At 36.6% G+C, this 24,578-nt stretch overlaps 1 protein-coding gene and 1 long non-coding RNA gene across 3 annotated transcripts in view; one reads left to right on the top strand and one right to left on the bottom strand.

Annotated features, from left to right (window-relative positions):
* LOC114030641 (E3 SUMO-protein ligase NSE2-like) overlaps window positions 1–24,578 on the bottom strand; it is a 259,588-nt gene that overhangs the window by 56,103 nt on the left and 178,907 nt on the right. The gene's annotated exons all lie outside the window — the stretch shown is intronic.
* LOC114030642 overlaps window positions 1–24,578 on the top strand; it is a 92,215-nt gene that overhangs the window by 66,089 nt on the left and 1,548 nt on the right. Inside the window, exons 4-5 of one of the 2 annotated variants that reach the window (XR_003567651.1) lie at window positions 3,965–4,061; window positions 24,348–24,390. This is a non-coding gene — a long non-coding RNA (uncharacterized LOC114030642). Of the gene's footprint in view, window positions 1–3,964; window positions 4,062–24,347; window positions 24,391–24,578 lie in introns of those variants that run through there. The other variant, XR_003567650.1, reaches the window with a different exon arrangement.

The raw sequence follows: 24,578 nt of genomic DNA, 5'->3' as shown, positions 1-24,578 counted from the left end.
GATGTCTATTAGCAATTTGGAACTGGATGTCCTAAAGGCAGCTCAAACTCACTGAACTCATTATCTTTTCCTAAAACCCAACCTTCTGATAAATTTCCCTATTACTGTTGAGGGCACTATCATATTCCTAGTCACCCAGTCTTGCAACCTCATCAGTGTCATCCTTAACTTTTCCCTGTGATCCCACATATACAATTAGTTGCCAAATCTTGTTGTTTCTTTCTCTATACTGTCTCTCCGATATGTCCCTTTCTCTCCACTCACAGAGACCACCCCACTGAGGCCCTCATCACTTCTTGCATAGACTACTGCAACAGCCTCTTAATTGGACTCCCTGTCACAAGTTTTTCCCCACTCCAAACCATCTTCCACACAGCCACAAAACTGTTTTTCCTGAAGTACAGATGTGACTCTATCACAGACCTCCCTCGCCCCCCTTTACCATCTCAATGAACTTTAAGCTTATCATCTCTTAGAATCAAAATAGATGCTACTCTTTTGGCCTTTAAAGTTCTTCTTGACCCTTACCTTTCTATTTGATTACATATTGCTCTCCTTCCACATATTCTACAGTCCTATTTGCTACCTCCTCTTCTTCCAACAAATTTGATATTGGGACAGACTGTCACAAAAAGATTATAAAGATTTAAGTTCCAGTATGTTCAAGTTTAAAAGCAAAATATGTTTATAGGTGATATCATCAATATTTAACGGGTTATTTCCTGAATAGTCTATGATATCACATTATGGTAGCTAACAAAGACATGAAAAAATAACTCCTTATTCCATTTGCCAGCATCAGTTATTCATGAAATGTGCTACCTTAGCTATGCTTGCAAATAAATATTTCAAAAATAAGAAAGGGAAGGAAGTACATTTCTGATTATTTGAAGAATAGCCCCTGCTGAATTCTGAAGTCAGATTCTTTAAAGCCAACTGAAATATAACCCCAGCATTTTCATTGCCATTCTATAAAATCTGTGGCTATAAAGTAGAAAAATGAAAATTTTTCATATTTGTTCTATAAAGTAATATTGATATGCATTCCTTACATATGTATTTTTGTTGTTCAGTCGTTTCAGTCATATCAGACTCTTTGTTACCCCAAACAAAATGGTTTGGCATTTTTTGGCAAAATTTTGGCAAAATTTCTTGGCAAATGGTTTGCCATTTCTATCTCCTGTTCATTTCACAGATGAGGAAACCGAGGCAAACAGAGTTAAGTGACTTGCCAGGATCACACAGCTAATAAGTGACTGAGGCCAGATTTGAACTCAGGAAGATGAGTTTTCCTGACTATAGGCCTGGCACTCTATCCTCTGTGCCACCTAGTTATATACTTTTAATTAATTACAGTACTATGTAATTGAAATAGTTACTTGGTTTTAATAGTCATATCATAAAGAATTTTGATAAGTCTGTGTACACACACATATATAAATATATATGTATATACACACACACACACACACACACACACATATAACCATTGCAAAACAACATAAATTATTTTCAGTGAAGTACAGGAGAAATAGAAATTAAATCAGACATGAAATCAGACAACCCGAGTTTAAATCCTAGCTGTGAAATATACAAGATGCATGACTGTTTACTCTCACTTAACTTTTTGGGGCTTATCTGTAAAGTGAACAAAATATACTTGTCCTCTTTATTTCACAGCATGTACAGATTAAATAACGAACAAAATATACTTGTCCTCTTTATTTCACAGCATGTACAGATTAAATAACAATGGATATAAATATTATATTAATGTGTGCTATTAATCTAATTCTACATCTTTTTAAAATAATCAGTTGTTTGTTTTCCTTTAGAGCAAAATGAACCTTTTCTCATCTCAAACTTTTATCAAAATTAGTAAGCCTAATATTTTATTTCACTTGTACTCTGCCAAAGAACTTTGCAAAGTTATGAATAGCCTTGGGCCTTCTTCCTTTAATTATTATCACCTCATACTAGTGTATGGAGGTACTTATAGCTACAAAGCAAAAAAAAGAAGTCTTACAAAGATTTTTCTAAGAATCACAACTGATTCTTAGAAAGGCATTTTAGTTCCCCTTTTGAAACACTTTATTGCCAAAACAAAACAAAAAATCCTCCATTACCTGGTATGGTGAGGTAATAGTGATAATTTGGCTGTCATATATTACACACACACACACACACACACACACACACACACACTGCTAGTTTTCAAAGAATTAAGAGTATATGATACATTTAACATTAAAACTATAAGGGATCTAATCTAATTCTTCTTTGATGTTTCACAAGGTATCTCAGGATCTTACAATGACTAAGTGTCATCACCATGACAGCTATCATCTTATTGTAGATATGCAAAAGTACCTATCAATAGAAAATAGTTAACTAACTTCTAGATCACAGAATTTACTGTACTTTCAGAAAAGCAACAGAATCAAAACTGCTCTGTACATAAAATAAAATAATCTCTGCTCCCTCAGTGTGTTGTCTCCTAGTAAGCTGCTTGAGGGGAAGAACTGGTTTTGCTATTGTGTTTGCCCCTCTAGCACTTACCACATAGTAAGCTATCCATATATGCTTAAAAAAAAAAACGAATTAGCTAATTCATTCATTCCTATGCCACAGAGACAAAACAAAATAGAATAACTGATAAGAGTCAGAAGAGTTGTAGTACAGTGGAGGGACTGGTGTGAAACTATGGCCACCAAACCCCACTGAATGCCTGATTTTGAAGTCTCCAGTTAAGAATTATTTTCACATTTCAAAAAAAGTTTTATGGTACTTAAAATGCAAAAACAATTCTTAGCTCTTACGCTGTACAAAAACATGCAGATGAAGGATTAGTTTGCCAAAGTTACTTTGCCTTTTTAAAATGAGAAGTTGGATTAGATTATCTTTAAAGTCCTGTCCAGGTATCTAACATTTGTCAGACTAGTATCTGACAAGAAAAAAGTCAAATCAATTCCAAAATCAAATTCCAACACTCATGATGGAAAATGCTGTCCATATTCAGAGAAAGAACCATGAAGTCTGAATGCAGATTGAAGCACACTATTTTCACTTTTTTTTTTATTTTTTGGTTTTTCTTTCTCGTAGTTTTTCCATTTTGTTCTGATTCTTCTTTCACAACATGACTAATGTGGAAATATATTTAATATGACTGTATGTGTAAAAATAAAAAAGTCAAATGAACACAACTTAAAAGTTTAGATTAAGGGAAAAAAAAAGCAACCAACTTTGTTGTGATAATTGATTTTTGCAGGATTGGTTAAGATTGAATCTGAAACTAACCAAAATGAAATAGAAATAACAGAAATAGTAATTTCTATTTAAAAGAAAAAATATGCATTTATATTATTAGCTTTGTTGAAAGACTCATATCAAAGGATGACAGGGCAACTGAGAGGTAACTTATTCTCCTACTATTGAGAACTGATCTAGGGTAGGGATAAAGAGGAGACTGCTCTAGCCTGCAGTAGTCTGAAGTTATTACTGATCTTGAGGACTACTGAATATGGTCAGCTCACACCTCCTACTGTGAATCTTTCTTGTTCCTCCTAGTTAATGACCTCTCCTCCCTCAAATAATTATTCAGATAATCATCTGTTATATGTTGTAACCCACCAGTAGGATGGATGTAAGTTCTTTAAAAGTCAAGGATGATTAAAATTAGGCTGGAAACATGGGTAGAAGGGAAATGCTCTCGGAAGAAGCTGGTATTGTTTTTCCTTTTATCTTTTTATTTCCAGTACCTAGCACAGTGCTTTGGTATGTAGTAAGCATATAATAAGTGTTCATTGGATTGGATTAGATTGGAAGAATGTGAAATGGCGACTAAGAAAGCCAATGCTAATAGCCTATGTAATATATAGAATAAGAGAAGTGATAACTTTCCTGTACTCTGCTCTAAGCTGATCACATCTGGAATAGTGTTTTGTTTTTTTGTTTTTTTTTTTAGAGAACCAACCATATTTACACTGACACATTGAAGCAGTCCAAAAGGGGGAGACCAGATTAGTGAGAAGACTGGATAAAATGCCATATCAGACTCACAGGTAAGAACTGAGGAGATTTAGCTGAAAGAATGGAAGACTTAAAGGAGTCATAATAGTTATCTTCAAGTTTTTGATTTGTTTTTTTAGACCCCAGAGGGCAGAACTAGGCACAATAGGGCAGAGGCAAATAATAGTTCCGTGTATGGAAAAATTTACTGTCCAAAAATAGACTTAATTCCCTTGGGAGGCAGTGAATGAATTCTGTTACTGAAGATCTTAAGAGTAAAGGCTGGATAACCATTTGCTAGGGATTTTGAAGATAGGATGTATTGTTATTCAGTTGTTCTACTAGTGTCAGACTCTTTGTCACCCCATTTGGGGTTTTATTGGCAAAGATACTGGAGTGGTTTGCCATTTCCTTCTCCAGCTCATTTTATAGATGTGGAAACTGAGGCAAACAGGATCACACACTGGTAAATATCTGAGGCCAAATTTGAACTCAGGTCTTCCTGACTTCAGGCCTGGCACTCTAACCACTTCGCCACTTAGCTACTCCAAAGATAGGATTACTATTAGTTATAAATTGGATTAGATGACCTCTGAGGTCCTTTAGAACTCAGAGATTCTACAGTATGACAATGTCATATTTTCTTGGTGGGTCTCCTGAGTATTATTTCACAGTAGTCCAGACAGAAGGAAATGAGGACCTCATTACTGTGAAAGGCTACTTTCTAAAATCTGGTAGTTAAAGAATCACAGAGGCTCCCCTGGTACTGATCAAGAATCCAGTATTTTCAAGGAATCAAGAAGACTCTCTAAATACAGAAACCGCCCTTTCTGTATTTGTGTGTGTGTGTGTGTGTGTGTGTGTGTGTGTGTGTGTGAGAGAGAGAGAGAGAGAGAGAGAGAGAGAGAGAGAGTCAAAACTGGATGATTTCTAGGTTATTCATTTAATATCTAATACGGACAACAATTCATTTCTCCAAATGGTTGTTGGTTTTGGTTTTGTTTTTGTTATTTTTGTTTGACAATAATAGATTTGTAAGAACAACAGTAAAATATCTGTTTCTACCATACCTACAAAGAATGCTTAAAAGTTAAAGCAGCAAAGGTTGTGTGCTGAAATAAATTAATAAATTAGTTGGAGCTAAAGTGCCAGTATCATACTACTGGATACTAGGAACACTAAGGCAACATAAAAAAGTGCTTGCCTTTGCCTGTTGCCAAAATACAATGCCCTCACAGGTTTGCAAGAAAGCCCAACCTATTTTAAGTAGTCTCAGGTGACATATTATTGGCTCATAACACTGACACTGTCTTAAAGAACACATAGGAAAAAAATTCCCTGCGCTATGATCCATTCCTAATCTTTACTAATAAAAGCTAGAAGAGCCATGAATCCTTACTGCCAAATTTTTACTTACTGACATCACACTGTAAATTTGACCACTATGTTGTCTGGAAAATCTAAAAAATATTCAAAATAAAACCTAAAGAGCATGGATAAAACACTCTGAATGCCAAGAATTAATTCATACTACAAAATAAACTGTCAAGGTGAGTGCATTTTTTTTTCTACTGCCAACTTAATATGCTCCATGATTTCCTTTTATTTTCCTTCAGCAATAGATAGAAAATTATAAATAGCTTTTATCCTATAGAATGCTGAGTATACTGATTTCAAGCCTATATCACACAAAGTATGGGGAGGTTGACAGTAAAAGTAATCATGTTCTTAATACTAATCAGTACCCTGGCTTCTTTCAACAATTGATTCATCTTTAAATTTTTAGATGAAATTAGTGCCAATAAATAAATACAAACTAGGAACTCTCTTTCCAGGTTATCATAATCAGCTTTTCAGGGTGAAAGGTTTTATTTAATGGGTACAGGCAATAGTCAAGCAAAACAAAATAAAACCTAAGCATCTCAATCATCACTATTTCTTTCAAATTCCAGTAGTATATCAAATGACATTAATGTTAGAGTTAATTTATTTTAGGTGAGAAACCAGTTCTGCTAGATATGGGAAATAAATATATAGAGATCCAACTCTAGAAATATATTTCATTGATTCTTTCTATTCTTTTCTTCCAGTATTATAAGATTACTTGTTTACCAAGTTTGCTGGTTTCTGTGATTAAGAAATACATTTCCTGTTCTATAATATTACTTTGTCTATATCTTCCTAATTGAGTCTTAAAAATAAATTATTTTCACGAGGTCATTTTTAACCTCAATCCAAATTTCCTTTGCCAAGTCAATTATAGCACATTTTCTATTGTAAACTTGGCTGTTTCTTCACCTTCACTGATGGATTTTAAATATTAAGTTCATATCCTTGTTAGAAAAAGAAGATACACTTAATAAAATAGGAAAAAAGGACTATCTGAACAGCAGATTAGTACAAGAGGTAGGTAAGATAGAGAGCTCGACAAAGTTGCAACATGAGGAGGAGAAATACTTTTTTCATATTCTCTTTTTGGGGGGTGGGTGAGGGGGAATGTATTAATCCACTGGAGAAAAAAAATGGCAAACCACTCCAGTACCTTTGCCAAGAAAACCCCATGCAGGGGTCACAAGGAGTCAGACATAACTGAATGGAGTAACAACAATATATATTTAATACCAAAAATTTTTTTTCTTCCTGACACATAAATATTTATTTTGCAAAAGTAGAGTTACTGTGTTACCAAATCATATATTTTACAGTTATAGTTCAAAGCTTCTAACACATAGGAGATAAAATATTCAAACTATTCCTATGATATACAAATGTCTTATCTTCTCCTGGCAAAGGAGACTGAGAAGAGCAGTCTAAAGAGGAGAACCAGGAGAGAGAGGTGTCCTGAAAACCTAAAGAGAAGACATCATCAAGGAGAAGAGGGTGACAAGGAGTCACAGAGAATGAAGACTGACAAAAAGCCACTAGATTTGGCAATTAAGAGATCATTGGTAACCATGGAAAGAGTTTAGTGAAATGTTGTTATCATGCCCTCTAATCTTAAGTGCCCCAAAGGGTTCTGTCCTGGGCCCTTTTCTCTCTCTCTACTACTTTACCACCAACGATCTCATCAGCTCCCATGGTTTTAATTGCTGATGATTCTCAAATTTACCTATTTTGCCTTAACCTCTCTGCTGGCCTCCAATCCCACATCTCTGACTGCCTTTCAGACATCTTGAACTGGATGTTCAGTAGACATCTTAAACTTCACATACCCAAAATTGAATTGATTATCTTTATCCCTAAAATCTCCCTCTCCTCCTACCTTCCTTATCATTGTTGAGGGCACCATCCTCCTAGTCTGTTCCCGCTCACAACCAAGGTTTCATCCTCTATGCCTCCCCTATCTATCTCTCACCCCCCTCCTTCTCCCATATCAAATCTGTTACCAAGGCCTCCCAATTAAACATTTGAGAATCTTTCAAATTCACCCTCTTCTCTTTTGTGATACTACCACCACCTAGGTTCAGGTCCTCATTTCCTTCTATTTGGACTACTGCAATACTCTGCAAGTCTCTCCTCTCCCGTATAGCCTCCATTCAGCCACAAAATTGATTTTCTAAAGCATAGGTCCAATCATTTCTCTTTCACACACACACACACACACACAAAACACACAGACACACTCACACTCACACTCAGTAAACTTCAGTGGCTCCCTGTCACCTCCAGGATCAAATATAAAATCCTATCTAGTGTTTAAAGCCATTTATAACCTAGGGCCAATCTACCTTTTCAGTCTTCTTACACCCCATTCCTACCATGCAATCTTTGATCCTGTGACATTGGCCTTCTTACTGTTCCACAAACAAGACATTCCATCTCTTGGTGAAATGATGAGGTCAGAAGCTGGATTTTAAGGGATTAGGAAGTGAGTAAGAGGAGATAAAGTGGAGGCTTCTATTACAGATGTCCTTTTCAAGGACTTTGGTCACAAAAGGCAAAAGAGATTAGTAGGGATGGAAGAATGATAGTTAGTGGGGATGGAAGATCAAGTGAGGGTTTTTTCAGGACTGGGGAGATGTGGGCATGTTTGTAGGCAGTAGCAAAGGAGTCAATCAATAGAAAGGAAGAGATTGAAGATAAGTGACAGAGTGGGGATGACAGAGGGGCAATCTTTTGGTAGAGACAGGATGGAATGGGATTATTTGTACAGGTGGAAAGATGGGTCATGGTAAGGAATAAGGCTTGTCTCTTCATGAGAGACAAGGGTGAAGGAGGAGATAATGGCAGAAGGCACTTGAGTGATAGGAGATGAGGAAGAGGGGAGAAGAGGGAGCTCATGATAAATGGCCTTAATTTTTTTTTTCTATAATTATGAGGCAAGATTCTCAGCTGAAAATTTCAAGTGTCTCCTCCCTAGCAGAATATAACTTTCATGAGGGCAGGGACTCTGTCTTATTCAAACTTTGTACTTCTTTGAGTCTAACACACTGATAGGTCTGTGATCTCATGACTGTGGTTAAGGGAATACCAAGGGCAAGACATCAATACATCCATGCCCTCTATTCTATGTGACTCTTGTCCGTGTCTTCCTCCAATGGTCAGAATAGAATTTTAGAAAAGTTAGATATTAACTCTGGCGATTACTGAATGGAAATAGAGAATAGGTAATTCCTAATATTGAATGGGAATAAAAAAGATATTTCTCAACTGGCACCAACTAGTCACCAAAGAAGATCTTTTATGTGAATATGTGGTGCCGAAATATTCAAGTGTAAATAACTTTTTTGAATCTCATGGTTTACCCTGGAACAACTGTGTTGACATTTTCAATGACAGTGCAAAAGTGATGGATGGGTAAAACTTCTGGCACCTTAGAATGAATCAAGGCAGTCATACCAAACTGTACTAATAGTCATTGTATTCCTTACCACCAGACATTCTAAGTTAAAAAAAAAAAAAGTCAGTTCAACCTGAGAATGTCCTTGATGAAGCAATAAAAATTTATGATTTTGTTAAATCTCAGCCCAAGTACAAAACTTTTTAACATTTTGTGATGAAATAGGAAATATGGATAAAGCACTTCAGGTGCATACTGAAGTATGATGTTTTTCTCCAGGAAAATCACTTGTGTGATTGAGTTGTGAGCTGAACCAGCTCATTTTTTTTTTTTTTTTTTTTTTTTTTGTGGATCATCATTTTCACTTCAAAGAATGGCTGACAAACTACGGTTATTCAGATTTGAGTCTGTAACAGGTAGTTTCTCAAAAAAAAAAGGAATGAAATGAGCCTGTCACTTCAAGAAAAAACTGATAGCATTTGTTGCCAATGATAAAATTTGCACTTTAAAGCAAAAATTAGAATTTTGGAAAACTTGTCTGTCACTGTGAACCTGACAGCCTTCCAATACTTAAAGATTTTTCTATGAGATTGGTGGTGGTATTAGTGAATGTGATTTAAAAAAAAAATCTGTATAATGAAATGTATTATCATTTAAAATCTGTATATCTTAGTGAACCAATACTTAAAAAAAATTTTTTTTTTTAAATTTTAGGCAATTGGGGTTAAGTGACTTGCCCAGGGTCACACAGCTAGTAAGTATCAAGTGTTTGGTCTGAGGCCACATTTGAACTCAGGTCCTCCTGACTTCAGGGCCACTGCACTATTCACTGTGCCACCTAGCTGCCTAAACCAATACTTTCTAAAAGACTAATGCATGATGTTATGAAATCATCTACGGATAAAAGATTCATTCTGAGTCAAAGATAGACCAATGGATTTTTAATGTGTGAGGCGGGGAAAGCCAGGTGGCACAGTGGATAGAGCACTGGCCCTGCAGTCAGGAGGACCTGAGTTCAAATCTGGCCTCAGACACTTGACGCTTACTAGTTATGTGATCCTGGGCAAGACACTTAACTCCACTGCCTAACCAAAAAAAAAGATTATGTGTGAGGGACATACACAAAGATTCTCAACAATTAGTTCTTTCTGTATATCAAGTTTTTCTACTATGCTTTTTGGTGCATATATGTTAAGCACTGATAATAAGTGTATTATCTAGGGTACCATTAAGCACAATATAGCTTCCTAGTTTCTTTTTTAATCAGGTCCATTTTATTTCTTTGTTTATTTGCTTACTTATTTGTTGCCTTTCTTTTAATCCCCAGTGCCTGGCACATCATAGGCATTAAATAAATGCTTGTTGAGGACTATTGTTAACTTGTCTGAGAGCAGAATTGCTATCCTTGCTTTTCTGAGTTCACTTGAATAACAGATTTTGTTCCAGCCCCTTATTTAAACTCTAAACGATTCTTTTTCTATATTTCAAATGTTTCTTGTAAAAAAACGCACTGTTGAATTCTGCTTTCTAATTTATTCTGCTACCTTCCTGTTTTATGGGTGACTTCATCCCATTCATGTGTTCACACTTACAATCGTTAACTGTCAATTCTTCTCTCAATCTATGTAAAGGGAGGGGCCATTAACAAAGATAAGAGGGTATTGAGATGAATGTGTTTAATACCACTTATCTATATTTGATGTCATTGCTTTCATTCCTCCTCTCTTCTTCTCATCTTGTCCCTGGTTTACAGGTTCTTACACCCCTTTTTTTTCTTTCATTCCCTTCTTAATGTTCCACCCTTCAAAAATACATTTTGTATTGCTTATGATTAATTTCTCCTTGAATCTAACCTTCCTATTAATTCCCATCTTTATGTTCTATCCCATTTCTGCTTGACCTAAACATTGCTCTTCAAACAAAATCTTGAGTGTATGTGTCTTCAACCCTTCACTTTATCCGTTTCAGATAAAAGTGAGATTCATGTGTAGCCTGCTTCCTTGATTATGTGAAATAATAAATTCCATCGTCTTTCCTTCTCCCTTGAATGTATTTCCCCACCAAAAACAAAACAAACCCAAAAAACGTATTTCCCCTTTCTTTTTTTCTATTGATATCATTAAAATGTAACAAAATGGCTCCCAGATGCTCTGTCTTATTTATTCCATCTATGATCTTGAGTATATTAGCATTCTGATAGGATATTCATTTCTTGTCCCCTTCAAAAAGAATATAAATGTAAGTATCATCACACAGTCCTTTGCAATTATTCATGTGTTTTTACTTTCCTATATTTGTCTTGACTCTTCTCTATTTCAAAATATTTACTTAGGTCTGATCTCTTCATTAGGAATGCTTAGAAGTCCTCTATTCTATTAAAGATCCTATCCCTCCACCTTGCTTTGACCTCACCCCCAACCCAGCTTTGTCTGATAATTTATTCTTGGTTGTAAGTATTTATCTTAAGCTTTCCTAAGTATAATTACTTGGTACTTGAACTTGTTGGATGCTTTCCATATTTTCTTTGACTGGATTTTTGCTACATCATTCTTCAGTGTGTTCATTTTGGGGTTTCTTTTAGGAGATGACTGGTAGATTCTATGTTCATTTTGCATTCTGGTTTAATACATGATTTTAAAAATATCATATCTAAACTTTTCTATAGTTGAGATTTTTAGGTATTCTAGTGATTCTGAAATTATCTCTCCTTGGCCTATTTTTCAGGTTGGTTGTTTTCTTTTGTTTTTTTTGTTTGTTTTGTTTTTTTGTAAGAAATACTTTACATTTTCTAACTTTTTTTCAGTCTTTTGATTCAGTTCCATTATTTTTTGTTGTCTCAAAGAGCTATTCAGCTTTGGAGTAATTCAGCCCTCTTGAAAAGTGTCCCACCCCTCCTTATACTCTTAAGTGGGGTAGATGGCCCTGTAATGTCATTTCCTCAATTGTGTGGATTCCTGTTACTGAGTTCCACATCCTCTGGTATGTCTGGGCTCAGAACTTTGGTATGTTTCAGAAACTCTTAGATCCTCCGGATTTAGAAGGTTGTAACCTATAGCAGAGGTATCAAACACACAACCTAAAACACTCTTCAGTGCAGCCCAAACCAGATTAAAATGTCATTGGGAAATATTTAACAAAATAAATAAAAATACGATAGAACATAAATGATGTTAATATATGGTTTTCTTAGTCAATATGTGGTTCATAGGGATCCTTATTTATGGTGCAGTGGCCCCTGTTTCTATTTGAGTTTGATACCACTGGTCTAGAGCACTCTGTGGAGCATTTTGGGTCAGAGTTCTACGAACTTCTGATGTCCCTGAGCCTTCTAGTCTTAGCACTTCAAGCCTCCCACAAGAGACCACATGGAGAAAAGCCAGAGCACCCCAGATTTCTGAGCTCCCTGAGACTTACCTACTCATTAGGTGAATGACAGCAGCAAATGCAAGTGACTTTGATGTACACCATGATCAGGTCAACCTGGACAACTTTTCTTAAATAAGCCTTGTGTTTTCTTGCCTCCATACTTCTGTCATGCTCTTTTCTATCCCTGGAATTCCCTATCCTTCTATCTTTCAAGACCCAGATTAAAAACATTCCTACTATATGAAATTTTCTATGACATCCCCAGGGAGAAATGATCTTTCCTTTTTTGGACCTTGTATACTATTCTATACTTCACTTATGCTCCTATCATTTAATTCTGAATTAGTTATTAGATACAGCAGAACTGTGTTTCTCTCACATTCTTCTTATTAAATTATAATTTCCATGATAGTGGAGATCTATATTAGTTATCTTTGTATCCACTTCTCTGCCAATAGTACCTAGCAAAGTAGTTCACACGTAATAAATATAATAAATTGGCACATAGTTGGTATCTAATAAATTATTGTTGAATCAATTAATCACCAAGCATTTATTTAGCACTTACTATCCAAAAACAAAAGTGAAAGTCCTTCCTCTTAAAGAAACTACATTCTAATGAAGAAGACAAGCACATACATAGATGCATACAAAACTCAAATGAAGTAATAACCTTGTGGTGAGGGGAAAAAGGAAGCATTTATGTGTGAAGAATGGCAATAATTCTAGTACATCTGGACTATAGAGTGCGTAGAGGTGTGGAGAGGAGTGATTTGTAATAGAACCGGGGAAGCAAGATAGGGCTAGGTTGTACAGAATGTTAAATGCTAAACAGAGGAGCTTATATTTTATCTTAGAGATAACATGGAACAACTGGAGTTACTGAGTAGGGATTTTGCTTTAAGAAATTACTTTGGGGGCAGCTAGGTGGTGCAATGGACAGAGCTCCGGCCCTGGATTCAGGAGGACCTGAGTTCAAATTCGGCCTCAAACATATAACATTTACTAGCTGTGTCACCACTGCCTAGCCCCCCCCAAAAAAAAATCACCTTGGTGGCTGTGTGAAGGATGAACTGGAGCAGGGAGAGACTAGAGGCAGGGAGACCAAAGAATTAGAGGAGATAAAGTGATATTGGAGATTTTATGGAAATTCTTTTGGAGTAACCTAAATTTGAAGTGATAACCAAGGAAACAGGAATTAGAACGCACATGACAGAATCAGATTTTAAAGTCATGAGCAAAGAGGGATATAACCAAACCATAGCAATGGATGAGCTCCCTGAGAGAATAAGTATAGAGTGGTACACTGAATAAAGTGCTAGACTTGGAAGTCAGGAAACCTATCCTCAGACACTTCCTAGCTGTGTGACTACAGGCAAGTCACTTAACCTCTCTCAGGCACAGTTTCTTCATCTGTAAAATGAGAATAATAACAGCATCTACCTTGCAAGGTGGTTGTGAGGGTCAAATGAGATGACATATGTAAAATGCTTTCGTAGTCAATAAACATTTGTTAAGAACCTTATTATATGTCAGGCACGGTGTTAAACCCTGGAGATAAAAAGAAAGGCAATCCTTGCCCTCAGAAGAATCATAATCTAGTGGGGCAGACAAAATGCAAACAATTATGTACAAACAAACTATATATAGGATAAACTAGAAATAATAAATGGAGAGAAGGAATTAGAATCAAGGGAGATCAAGAAAGGCTTCCTGAAGACATAGGTTCCCAAGGTGGGCAATACCACCCCCTTGGGGCAGGGCAGTAGTAGTAGCCTGGGGAAGCAACGGGGGGGGGGGGGGGTGAATAAAAATAAGGAGGCATTGGAAGCATAAGGAAAGAAGAGAAGAAAAATTCGAAAAACCAATAGTACTTGTTTCATTTGTTGTGTAACAGAGTTAAAGTCTTAGTGATTACATTATTTTCCAAAGAAACACACAAAATACAAGTTATAACAGATCAGTGCTCAATTCTACCAACAGGTCTTAACAAGCAAGTGTTGGCAGGTGAGCATATTGCACATTGTCAGGAAGTCCAGTATGCATCAGCAGGAATATGTGCATGGATTGACTTGTTTACAATACGATACTATATGGTTACATGGTGCAATATTGCATCATCAAAATTTCAATGCAGGAAAAAACCCACAAATTTACAATAAATTTAAGATGCATCATTTTAAAAATAAAATTTTATATTTTTTTGAAAAGAAAAAAAATGTTTAAAAACCCTAAAGGGTTAAAGAAAGTAGATTTCCAGGGGAGTGCTGAGTAATTTTTTTTTTCAAAGAGGCCAAAAGGCCAAATAAGTTTGGGAACCTCTGCTGTAGAAGCTGGAATTGTAGCCAGGGAAGCCAAGAGGCAGGGATAAAGACAGAGAACATTCCAACCATGGAAGACAAAGTAAATTTCCAGAGATGAGAGATGAATTGTCCTGCTCTGGAACGGTCTTTGCAAATCTTAACATGTTATATAAATGCTAGCTAGTATTATTATTGTTATATTGTTACTGTTATTGTTATTACAAAATGGAGAAAGTATAGAAGAGCACTGGAGTGAAGAGCATTGGGGTATGTCTACATTTAGGGAAGAAAAGCTAATGAATGATATGGAGGAATGTCACAGAGGCAGGAGAATCAGTGAAGTTAAGTTATATATAAACAAGAGCAGGAATTATTTCAAGAAAGAGTTGGGAAAATGTAGCATATAAAAATATATCACTTTTAAGGTGGTTCATCATACTTTCAGTTCACAACAAAGAAAAGAGGCACTTTAAAATTAATGTGATAAGCTTCCTGCAAAATGAAATTTTCTTTGAACTGTGCTTTGATATACTGCTACACCTTTTGTCTCTTGTGTGTTCCTCTTCTCCAGCTGGCAAGAAGGGAAATGGATCAGCCACACTTCTAATTTGCTAATAAATATTACTGAGGGCAAATGTTTGTTGCATTCAGAAGTAAACCATGTCATGTGAAATTAAAGGTATTTTAAAGACAGACTTCTAATCTGGTTCAGTTGACACTTTCTGAAATACTATGAAGTCTACTGAGTCAAATTTCAGCTATTTTTAGAATCTTTTTTTCATGCTGGATCACTGAAACAGATGTGTTAACAGCTGCTGCCCTAACTTCCTAGAATCTCACTATGATGTAGATTTCAGTGAGATTTTAAAAATAAATTATGCAGGTGTTAGCTGAGTCAATTAGCACATTAACTATAAAAAGTAGGCTTACAAATTAAACGCTTCTTCTTTAAACACTGGTGGGAAACAGGTTTTTCACTGTTTTGATGATTTATTTTCATTTATTTTCCTCACAGGAGCAAATTAACCTTTCTGTACTACGGTACTATATGCAATTTTAGATTTTTTGGAAAGCAAGTTTTAGTCAGCATTTTCCTGAATTACTATATTGCTCATATACTGTAAAAGAAAATGCATCAATGGAATATTCAATCTGCTTGCAGGCCATTTAAAGTTATAGGAAAAATTAAATAAAGCACCTTCAATAAAAATGGAAGTCAGAAGAACAGAAATCACTTCCAGCTAGGATTTCAAGGAAAGCTTCATAAAAGAGATAGTACCTAAGCTGGGCCTTGAGGTATAACTGAATGTTAAGTTAGAGGAGGACATCAGGAAAATTGATAGGTAGGATGGATTGAAGGAGGTGAGAAAAATGAGGGGAAAACATTCAGAACGCCACTGTAATAATTCTAGTGAGAAAGAATGTCAACCAAAATGATGAGCTAAAAGTTGGGTGTGGGATTAGAAATGCAGATGTTCAAGATACAGAGGTCAAAATGATAGCACTTGGGAAAGGTACAGATATGGGGCCAAGGAAGAAAGAAGAGCCAAAAAATCATGCTAGGATTTCTAGTCCAGGTAAATGTAAGAATAGTAGCGGTATCAGCAAAAATTGGTCAATGTGGAGAAGTATTTTTTTTCATGGAAAAGTCAGTTTTGGTCATGATGAATTTGAGGTGCCAAGTAGAAAGAAGAGGATCTAAGTGAAGATGCCTGAATTGCAGTTGAAAAGCAGAGTCTAGATGTTAGGAGAGCACTAACACAATCATAAAACCTGAGAGAGAAGAGGCTTCTGAGGCCACTAGTCAGTTAACCTGTACCCAAATAAGAATCTACTCTACACTATACTTAACAGGTAATCATCTAGCCTTTTTGTTTGAAGACTCAAGTTAGGAACCCACTAAATTTTTATGGGGCTCATTTCACTTCTGTATAGCTCCAATTGTTAGGAAGTTTTCCTTTAAGTCAAGACTAAATTTACTTTTTTGGTGATTTCACCTATTGCTGTTAGAAATGCACTCTGGAGACAAGCAAAACACATTTAGTCTCTCTTTCTTCAGCCTTGAAAATATGTGAAGACACTTAATATCTTCACCCTAAGTCTTCTTTTAATGATTCCACCAATTTGCTAGTGTCTTCCTCCTCAAAATCACCTTACATCTAACATACAAATAACTTGTATTTTTGGATACATACAAATATGTATGGATATGTAACGTACTCACACACATAACATTTGTGTATGTGTTATTTCCCCAACTACACTGTAAATCTCCTTGAAGGTGAATTTTGTCTGTCTATCCCTAGCATGTAGCACAGTAGCTGTCAACATCACAGCTGATTAACAGCTGAAGTTTCTTCAACTAATACTCATTTGGCATGATTATGATACCTTTTTCCATATTGATTGCCCTTTTCTGAATGACTTATAGCTTAAAATGTGGCATCCAGAACTTCACAGTATTTTGAATGTTGTGTGACCAGGGTAGAGTACATTTAAAACTATTCCTTTCCCCCTTCTGGACATGATGCTTGCTACTTTGGCAGTCATATTACACAAAATGATTCATATTGAAATTGCCATCTACCAAATGCCTGACACATTGTTTAATAAATGCTTGCAGACTGATTTTCAGATTAATTTTTATTTAACTATGTTTCTCCCATTATGTACATGTGAAATTGATTTTTTTGAACCCTCGTACAGTATTTTACATTTATCCTTACTAAATTTAAGCTTATAAGATTTGTCCAAATGTCCTAATTTGTTGAGATGTTTTTGGATGCTGTCATGCAATATATTAGCTATCTCTTCCAGCTTTGTAACATCTAAAAATTTAATCAGAAGCTATAATCAGATTTCTACAGTAGTTGTCTTAAGTTAAAATGATCTTTGGCTAAGTTTTAGATTTGCAAAATAATTTTTAAATCTCAGAAAATAAAATTTAAAAGGTATTTTATTTTTAAGTCATTAATTTGTTTCTCCACTAATAGATGTCATGGTAAACAGCCTCACCCTTGTCAATGAATCATACTACTGCCTCCCACTTCTACCTCATACATTCAGTTCTGAAATGGAGACAGTTGAGAAACATCCACTCAGAGGCGATCATTGAAGCAATTCCTGTAAACAAGATTTCCAAAAAATATATAAAATGACAAAAGGCAAGGAGAGATTCTTGGGGCCAGTTGTACTTAGAATGCAGAAGGCAGAGAACCCAGAGAAGCAGTAGCCAAAGACACGGAAGGAAGACAGAGAGCATGTCATACCACAGAGCCCAAGGGAGGAAACAGCATCGTGGAAGGGGGCCATCAAATAGATCCAGGTCCAATGAAAAGAGCTCTTACCTATTAATGCAGAGAAGGGGTACTTTGACTTATTCAGGGTCTCCTAACAAAAAACAACTTTCTATGACCTAATTTTTACATATTCATCTGACTGGGAATCAAGAATTTGATCTTATTTCCAGCTCTGCCTACTTCTGGCCATAGAGTCCTGAGCAAATCACTTAATCTTTCTGGACCTCAAATTTTATTAACTGTAAAATTAGGAGGTTAGGTTAGATAGTCTACAAGGTTCATGGTACATTTACTATTCCAAGATTCTATAATCTGGATTTTAGTCTTGAGCTTACATCCGCATAATTCTCTGCTTCAGTTTTCCTTCTTATAAAATAGGCCTTAAAGTTCCTCTGAGGGAAACTTTGAAGACTGATCAGATGATATTACAAAAACATGGGGATCAGGACAAACATAATTTTTAGATTAAACTGAGTTTCTTTCTATACTTTGCTGAAAGTGGAATTTAAAAACCATCCAAAAATGGGGAAGGATTCTGAGGTGAGATTAAGGAGTTGGGAAGGGAGCATAGGAAAGCTCCCATGTCTCCTGAAATCATACAGATCAGTTTTCCTCTCTGCTCAGCTTGCTCCAAACCACTAAAGTTTATTTTCAGTTAGTTGCTGTGCTTCTTTTCTTTCAAGTGAAATTTGTTTAATGCTTCAAAAATTAAACTTCTTTGTCATGAAAGAATCACCCTCTAAATTACATTGATTCTTAGTGAGTTTATGTTAATTAACCCATATTATGTCTTTTCAATGCTGTATCCCCTTTGGGGGCGGGGGGAACTAGCTCAGTAACCCACACGTGCTTGGATCCCTAAAGGAGGTTATCTGGCAATTCTGATGCATTTTCCAAAGCAATTTTTATTTGCTCAATTGTCACATGGTTTTGAGTACTCACCCTCCTTAAAAAAAAAAAATTGACATGTGCATTGATTAGCTAATTCCAGGTGAGTGAGAAGGGGCTGTCTTCCTGAAAATATTTACTGTTTCTGTAGCTGTACTATTTTTGTCGAACATCAGTCAGAGAAATGAATATGAGTTAGAAAAGTCTTAAAGTGCTAAAATGAAGACATTTATTTAGTCCAAATATAAAAGCAAGTAAACTACACAGGTTCACAACCCTATTTATCTTTCCAGACTAGGTTTATGATGCTGTAAAATATTTCCTCAATTAGCCACTGAATTGTTATTGAGATTGGCTTTTTAATTAAAGAATATGTAGATACCAGAGAAATTTTCTTTCTGGATTCCCAAAAGATTCAAAAGACTTCTGATTAGAAAATACTGCTAGTATTATACATCTTGTATTATTTTATCCTGCAAACAGCTGGACTTCAAATAGATACTCCTTGTTAAATAGCATGAGGTTAACCGGAATCACTTACACAGGACATTTTTTTATACTGTATGTGATAGCAGACAGTGTACAATTTCCTTAATTATTAAAAATTCTTGCTTCTCATAAAGTCTTCAGTCAACTAAGCTTTTTTTTTTTCAAATAAGCAGTTTGCACACCATACAACAAAGCTGTATAATAAAAACATATAATATGTGTAGCAAGTATTGCAGTCATAACTTTATAATATATCAACTAGTTTAGGAATTCTATTTGGAAAAATCAAATTTAGTTACTAAATGTATAAAAAGGTCTTCTCTGAAAGCATTTGGTCCATTTCTCTCTTGTTAAATGTCTCACATGGAACTAATTGATAGATTTGGGGGTTTTAATTTGCTTGTGTTCTTTCTAAAGAAGTATTCAAATGATGTCAAGAAAAATCAGCTTTAACTGCTTGTGATATATATTGGTCTTTTAAAGAACATTTTTACTTTCTTAGCCATAATCCAATTTCACACTGATGTGTGGGAAAAGTAGGCTAGATAGTGAGTTCAGTTGTTCAGTCGTTTTTCAGATATGTCTGACTCTTTGTGACCCCATTTTGGGGTTTTTGTAGCTGATAATGAAGTGGTTTGCCATTTCCTTGTCCAGCTCATTTTACAGATAAGGAAACCGAGGTAAACAAGGTTAAGTGACTTGCCCAGCCTCACACAGCTAATAAGTGTCTAAGGCAAGATTTGAACTCAGGAAGATGAGTTTTCCTGATCCGTTGCGCCACCTAGCTGCCCTTAATACAGTGAATACTCTGGTGTTATTATGCCATGTCTCTGATAATGAAGTTGGAATGAAAACTAGTCAACTCTCACAAGCCCAAAAGCTTGAAAATTACATTTAATGTAATACAGAGTCTTACAAAAACAAGAAAAATACATGCCTTTATTTTAAAAATTTAGTGTGAATAGCATATATAACAAAAGATACAGAAATGCTATACATCATTTACATCATTAAAAACTTTTTCATTATTACTTTACAATTACACTAGAATATTCCATTCAAAATTAAAATGCGATTTAAACTTTTGTAATCAAATAGTAGGCTAAGTGCTTTGTGCAAATTACTGAAAATAACTATCCTCCTCTTTCTTCTATAATGCAATTTCTGTAACAGGGAAGTAATTCTCCTCCCCCTCCAATAAAGCAACTCATCCTTGTTGCATATATGTTCTTTCTTTTAGTCAGTAAAATGACCTAATAATAAGTGCTTTGCAAATCTGTTCCTTAATGGACAATGAAGATGCTTTTAAAAATGCCAGATTTCATTTATTCTAGTCTAATCAATTCAATAAAATACTCCTATAATATCCCATAGCATCATGGAATTTTAAGACTTCTTAGCATAGCATCAATTTTAAGACTTCTCAAGGTTAACAAAATCATTACCTTTACCAACAGTTACAGAGCTGTTTTTTTGATAGTAGCATATAAATCTTATTGTTCAGACTGCTACAATGCATCTGCTTGCAGGTCTTCAGAAAAAGTAAAACATGATATTTTGTGCCTCCATCCATACTTACTGTCTAGGGCTGATCAAAGTATCTGTTCCCAGGTACCCCGAACTATATCTAGCAAAGGAAGAGAGGGGTGGGTGATATAGTGTTTCCTTAAAAAAGGAGTTGGGGAAAAGAGAGAGCTATCAAATATGGTTTTAAATGATGCAAGAGTTGGTGTCTCTTTGTTGATGGGGAGGGAGAAGGGAGTAAGTAGCGTAGGAAGTTATAGGTGAGACAAGAAGGTTGGAAGGAGATGGTGAGGAAAGTGGCTATGAAGCAGCGAGGAAGGGCAGCTAGGTGGCACAGTGGATAAAGCTCTGGCCTTGGAGTCAGGAGGACCTGAGGTCAAATCCGGCCCCAGACACATGACACTTACTAGCTGTGTGACCCTGAGCAAGTCACTTAACCCCAACTGCCTCACCCCCCCCCCCAAAAAAGGCAGTGAGGAACCAATTGAATTGCCCAGCAGAAATCTGTAGAAGGGGCTGTCATATAGATGGCTGTAAAAGAACTTGCTCCTTTTGGTTCAGAAGTGGCACTGAACTATTCCTTATCTTCAAACCTAGCCTTTGGCTTCTGCCCTGGAACTGTGCTGACTGGTAGGAACTTGCTCTAGCTGGCAGGGCCTGGCCAGCCCACCAGCCTTTTTATTTTTTGCCATTCTACCACAAGTAAACCCTTCCCTCCCCTACATACATTTCTCCCCTCTTGCTCTGAGAACAGTAATCAAATAATATAAACACTGATCCTGAAAATTGCAGATCAATCAACTACCTATGTCTTTCCATTCATTATCCCTATGACTTCACCCCTCTGGCTACCAGTACTCCATGTGTGGGCTCTATCAGAATTTAAACTTCCTGAAGGAAGAGACTGGCTCTCTATTGTTTTTGTACTTGCAGCACTTAATACAGGCCCTAGAACATAGTGAGAGATTAATTAAGACTGTTTCACCCATCCATTCCTCTATATAGAAGTAGAGTAGGTGAGATTCCACAGTTGGGATCTAGAAAATGACGAGCAACAACTAGGCAAAGTGGCAAGGAAATTTAGGATAGAGGAAAGTGTAAAGCTGAACTGGTTAACTACACATTCAGGATTCTGAAGGAAAGAAAGTGACGGCCTGGGAAAACAGGAAGGGGGTGGAGCGACTGAAAGTTGCAGAGAAGACATTTAGGAGGGGTGAGGCACAGGGAAAGATGAAAGGATAAAATACCTGCTCCATAATTAACCAACTTGCTTTCATCTTAAATCTCTTCCTTTCGTAGTCCTTCCATCTTCTGGCACTCGCTGAGATCTGGCTCCCTCCTAATGAATCTGCTTCTCTGGCTGCCCCTTCCAGTACTGTCTATACATTCTCTCATGCCTCATTTCCTCCCTCCTTGACTTACTCTTACTTCCCCCAGCCCCATGATGGAAGAGTCAGAATACTTTTAGCTCCACACTGACACTTCCAGGCTCTTCCTTTACCGTCATCCCATAGCAATCAATCCCCCTTTGAAGTTCATACTAATCAGATTAATTACCCAACCCAGATCCTGTTGATGGTTATCTAATGACACCTGCCCACTGCTACAACCAAGGTCATCCTTCTTCCTTCCACAATGAGTTCAGTGCCTTGCCCAGTCTTCCCACAACTCCTGCTTTCACATTAGGTAACTTCAACGTGCATACTGAATAGTCCCTCAAATACCTTAACTCTAAGTGATTCAATCTACTCAGTTCTCAAGACCCACTCTTCCACTCAAACTCATGTACACACAAAAATGGTCATACCTTCTTGCCATCAACTAACCTATTACATAGACTTCCATGTTAATGAACTCTTAAAAGTCCTTTATATGATCACAATTTTTTATGATTCCATCTTTCCTTGTTCTTTCAATGATTACACCTTGCCAAACACCAATGCTGGATTACTTCCACCATCTACATTCTTTGTTCCTATTCAGGCTGTTGAAAATCACAAAACCACGGTGATTGGGTCCCCTACAAATTGACATTACCTAATCTCAAGTGGAACCTCATTATAACAAAGCAATCATTTTAGTCTTGATTTGTTTACCACATCTGTTCCAAAACTTTTCTTCTCAAGCCTCCCAAAGAATTCTCTTCCCCAGCCCTTTCTGATGAAGACCTTGCCTCAAATTTGACTGAAAAAACTGTGGCCATTCATCAAGAGCTCTCTCTTCTCCCTTCCTTATCTCACATCACTCAGATATCTCCTCCTTTACTCTTGCCTCTGATGCAGAGATCCCTTTCCTTGACAAGACAATTAGTAACAAAAATAGTTAGCATTTTTAAAATGCTATATGTAAGTTTTGCAAAGCATTTTACGTATGTAATCTCACTTGATCCTCATAATCACACTGGGAGATAGGTGCTATTATTATCCTTACTTTACAGATGAAGAAATTGAGGCTGACAGAGACTAAGTAACTTGCCTGGGACACATGGTGGAGGGGTTAACCACTCCATATGCATCACTGATCCAATCCCTTCTGTCTCCTCCAAAAGACTGTCCCCATTTCATCCTCACTTTCTCTAATCTGGCTTCTTCCCAGCTGCTTACAAACATACCAATATCTCATCCATCCTTAAAATGCCCTTACTTGATACAACCCTACTAGTTAAGGTCCTTGATCTCTCTCCTCCTTCCTGGGTAAGCTCCTTGAGAAAGTCGTCTATGCTTGTTGCCTGCACTGTGTCTCCTCTCACTTGTTTCTAAATTCTCTGCAATCTGTCTTTCAACCTCATTCAACTGAAATTTCTGTCTCATAGTTATAAAGGATTTTTTAGTTGTTAAATCCAAGGGTCTTTTCTCAATCCTCATAATTCTTGATCTCTCTGAAGCCTCTGACACTGTTGATCTGACACTCTCTCCTCCTGGATCCTCTCTCATCTCTAGGATCTCCTGATGATGTTCTCATGGTTCTCTTACCTATCAGAATACTCCTTCTCAGTCTCTTTTTCTACATTTTTTGTCATGTCTTGAATACTGACAGTGAGTTTCTCCCCAGGGTCTACTCTGGGCCCTCTTGTCTTTTCTTTCCACACTATAATCTTACTTGGTGATCTCATCAGCTTCCATGGATTCAACTATCCTCTCTACGATGATTCTCAGATCTATCTATAGTTGTTACCTCTTGCCTGAGCTCCAGTCCCACATCATCAACTATCTTTTAGACAAGGAGTCTCATGAGAGCCAGAGGAAAAAAAAGAGGTTTAGAACAGCCACTATGGTGAATGGGACAGAGAATCAATAAGGGAGGAGTAAAAGGACTGCCTTGCTTCAGTGAGGATACATTTGAGATTTGATAACATAAACCTGTAGTGTAAACCTTGTATGCCAAGTTTTGTGACTTCCTCTAACTTCGTTCAATAGTGTCAGAGTAGGAGCTATGGAAACAGATAATGGGAGTAATCCTGGGTTGGGGTATGCCAAGGTGTGATTGGCTACACAGAATCAGCAAATTACAGTATGTGGGGTCAGTTTTTGTACCCACTGGGAGTTAAGAATAGTTTTTACATTTTAAAATAAAGTTTTCTTATAGGTAATAGTGTAAGAACCTTTTACCTTTCTAGATGATCATGCAAATACAGGCTGGCTGGCCAGATTTGGCCCTTGGACTATAGTCTTCCATCTCTTTGAAATGCAGGTGGAAGAAGGAAAGATGGCAAGTCCCTGGTCTGGAATGATGGTCAAAAGCAAGGATTAGAGGAAGTTTAATGAACCTCAGTTCTGGGAATGGCCTCCAATCATCAATGAAGGAAGCAATGCCCTAGAGGTCTGCTCCATTGTTCAATGGATTGTCTTTCTCAGGTCTAGGGCTGTAGGTAGGGGTGTGTGTGTGTGTGTGTGTGTGTGTGTGTGTGTGTGTGTGTGTGTG

Source organism: Vombatus ursinus, unplaced genomic scaffold (assembly GCF_900497805.2).
Source record: "Vombatus ursinus unplaced genomic scaffold, bare-nosed wombat genome assembly UNPS02014973.1, whole genome shotgun sequence".
Lineage (NCBI taxonomy): Eukaryota > Metazoa > Chordata > Mammalia > Diprotodontia > Vombatidae > Vombatus > Vombatus ursinus.
The sequence above is the reverse complement of the archived record's forward strand: the minus strand, read 5'-3'. Positions and strand labels throughout refer to the sequence as shown.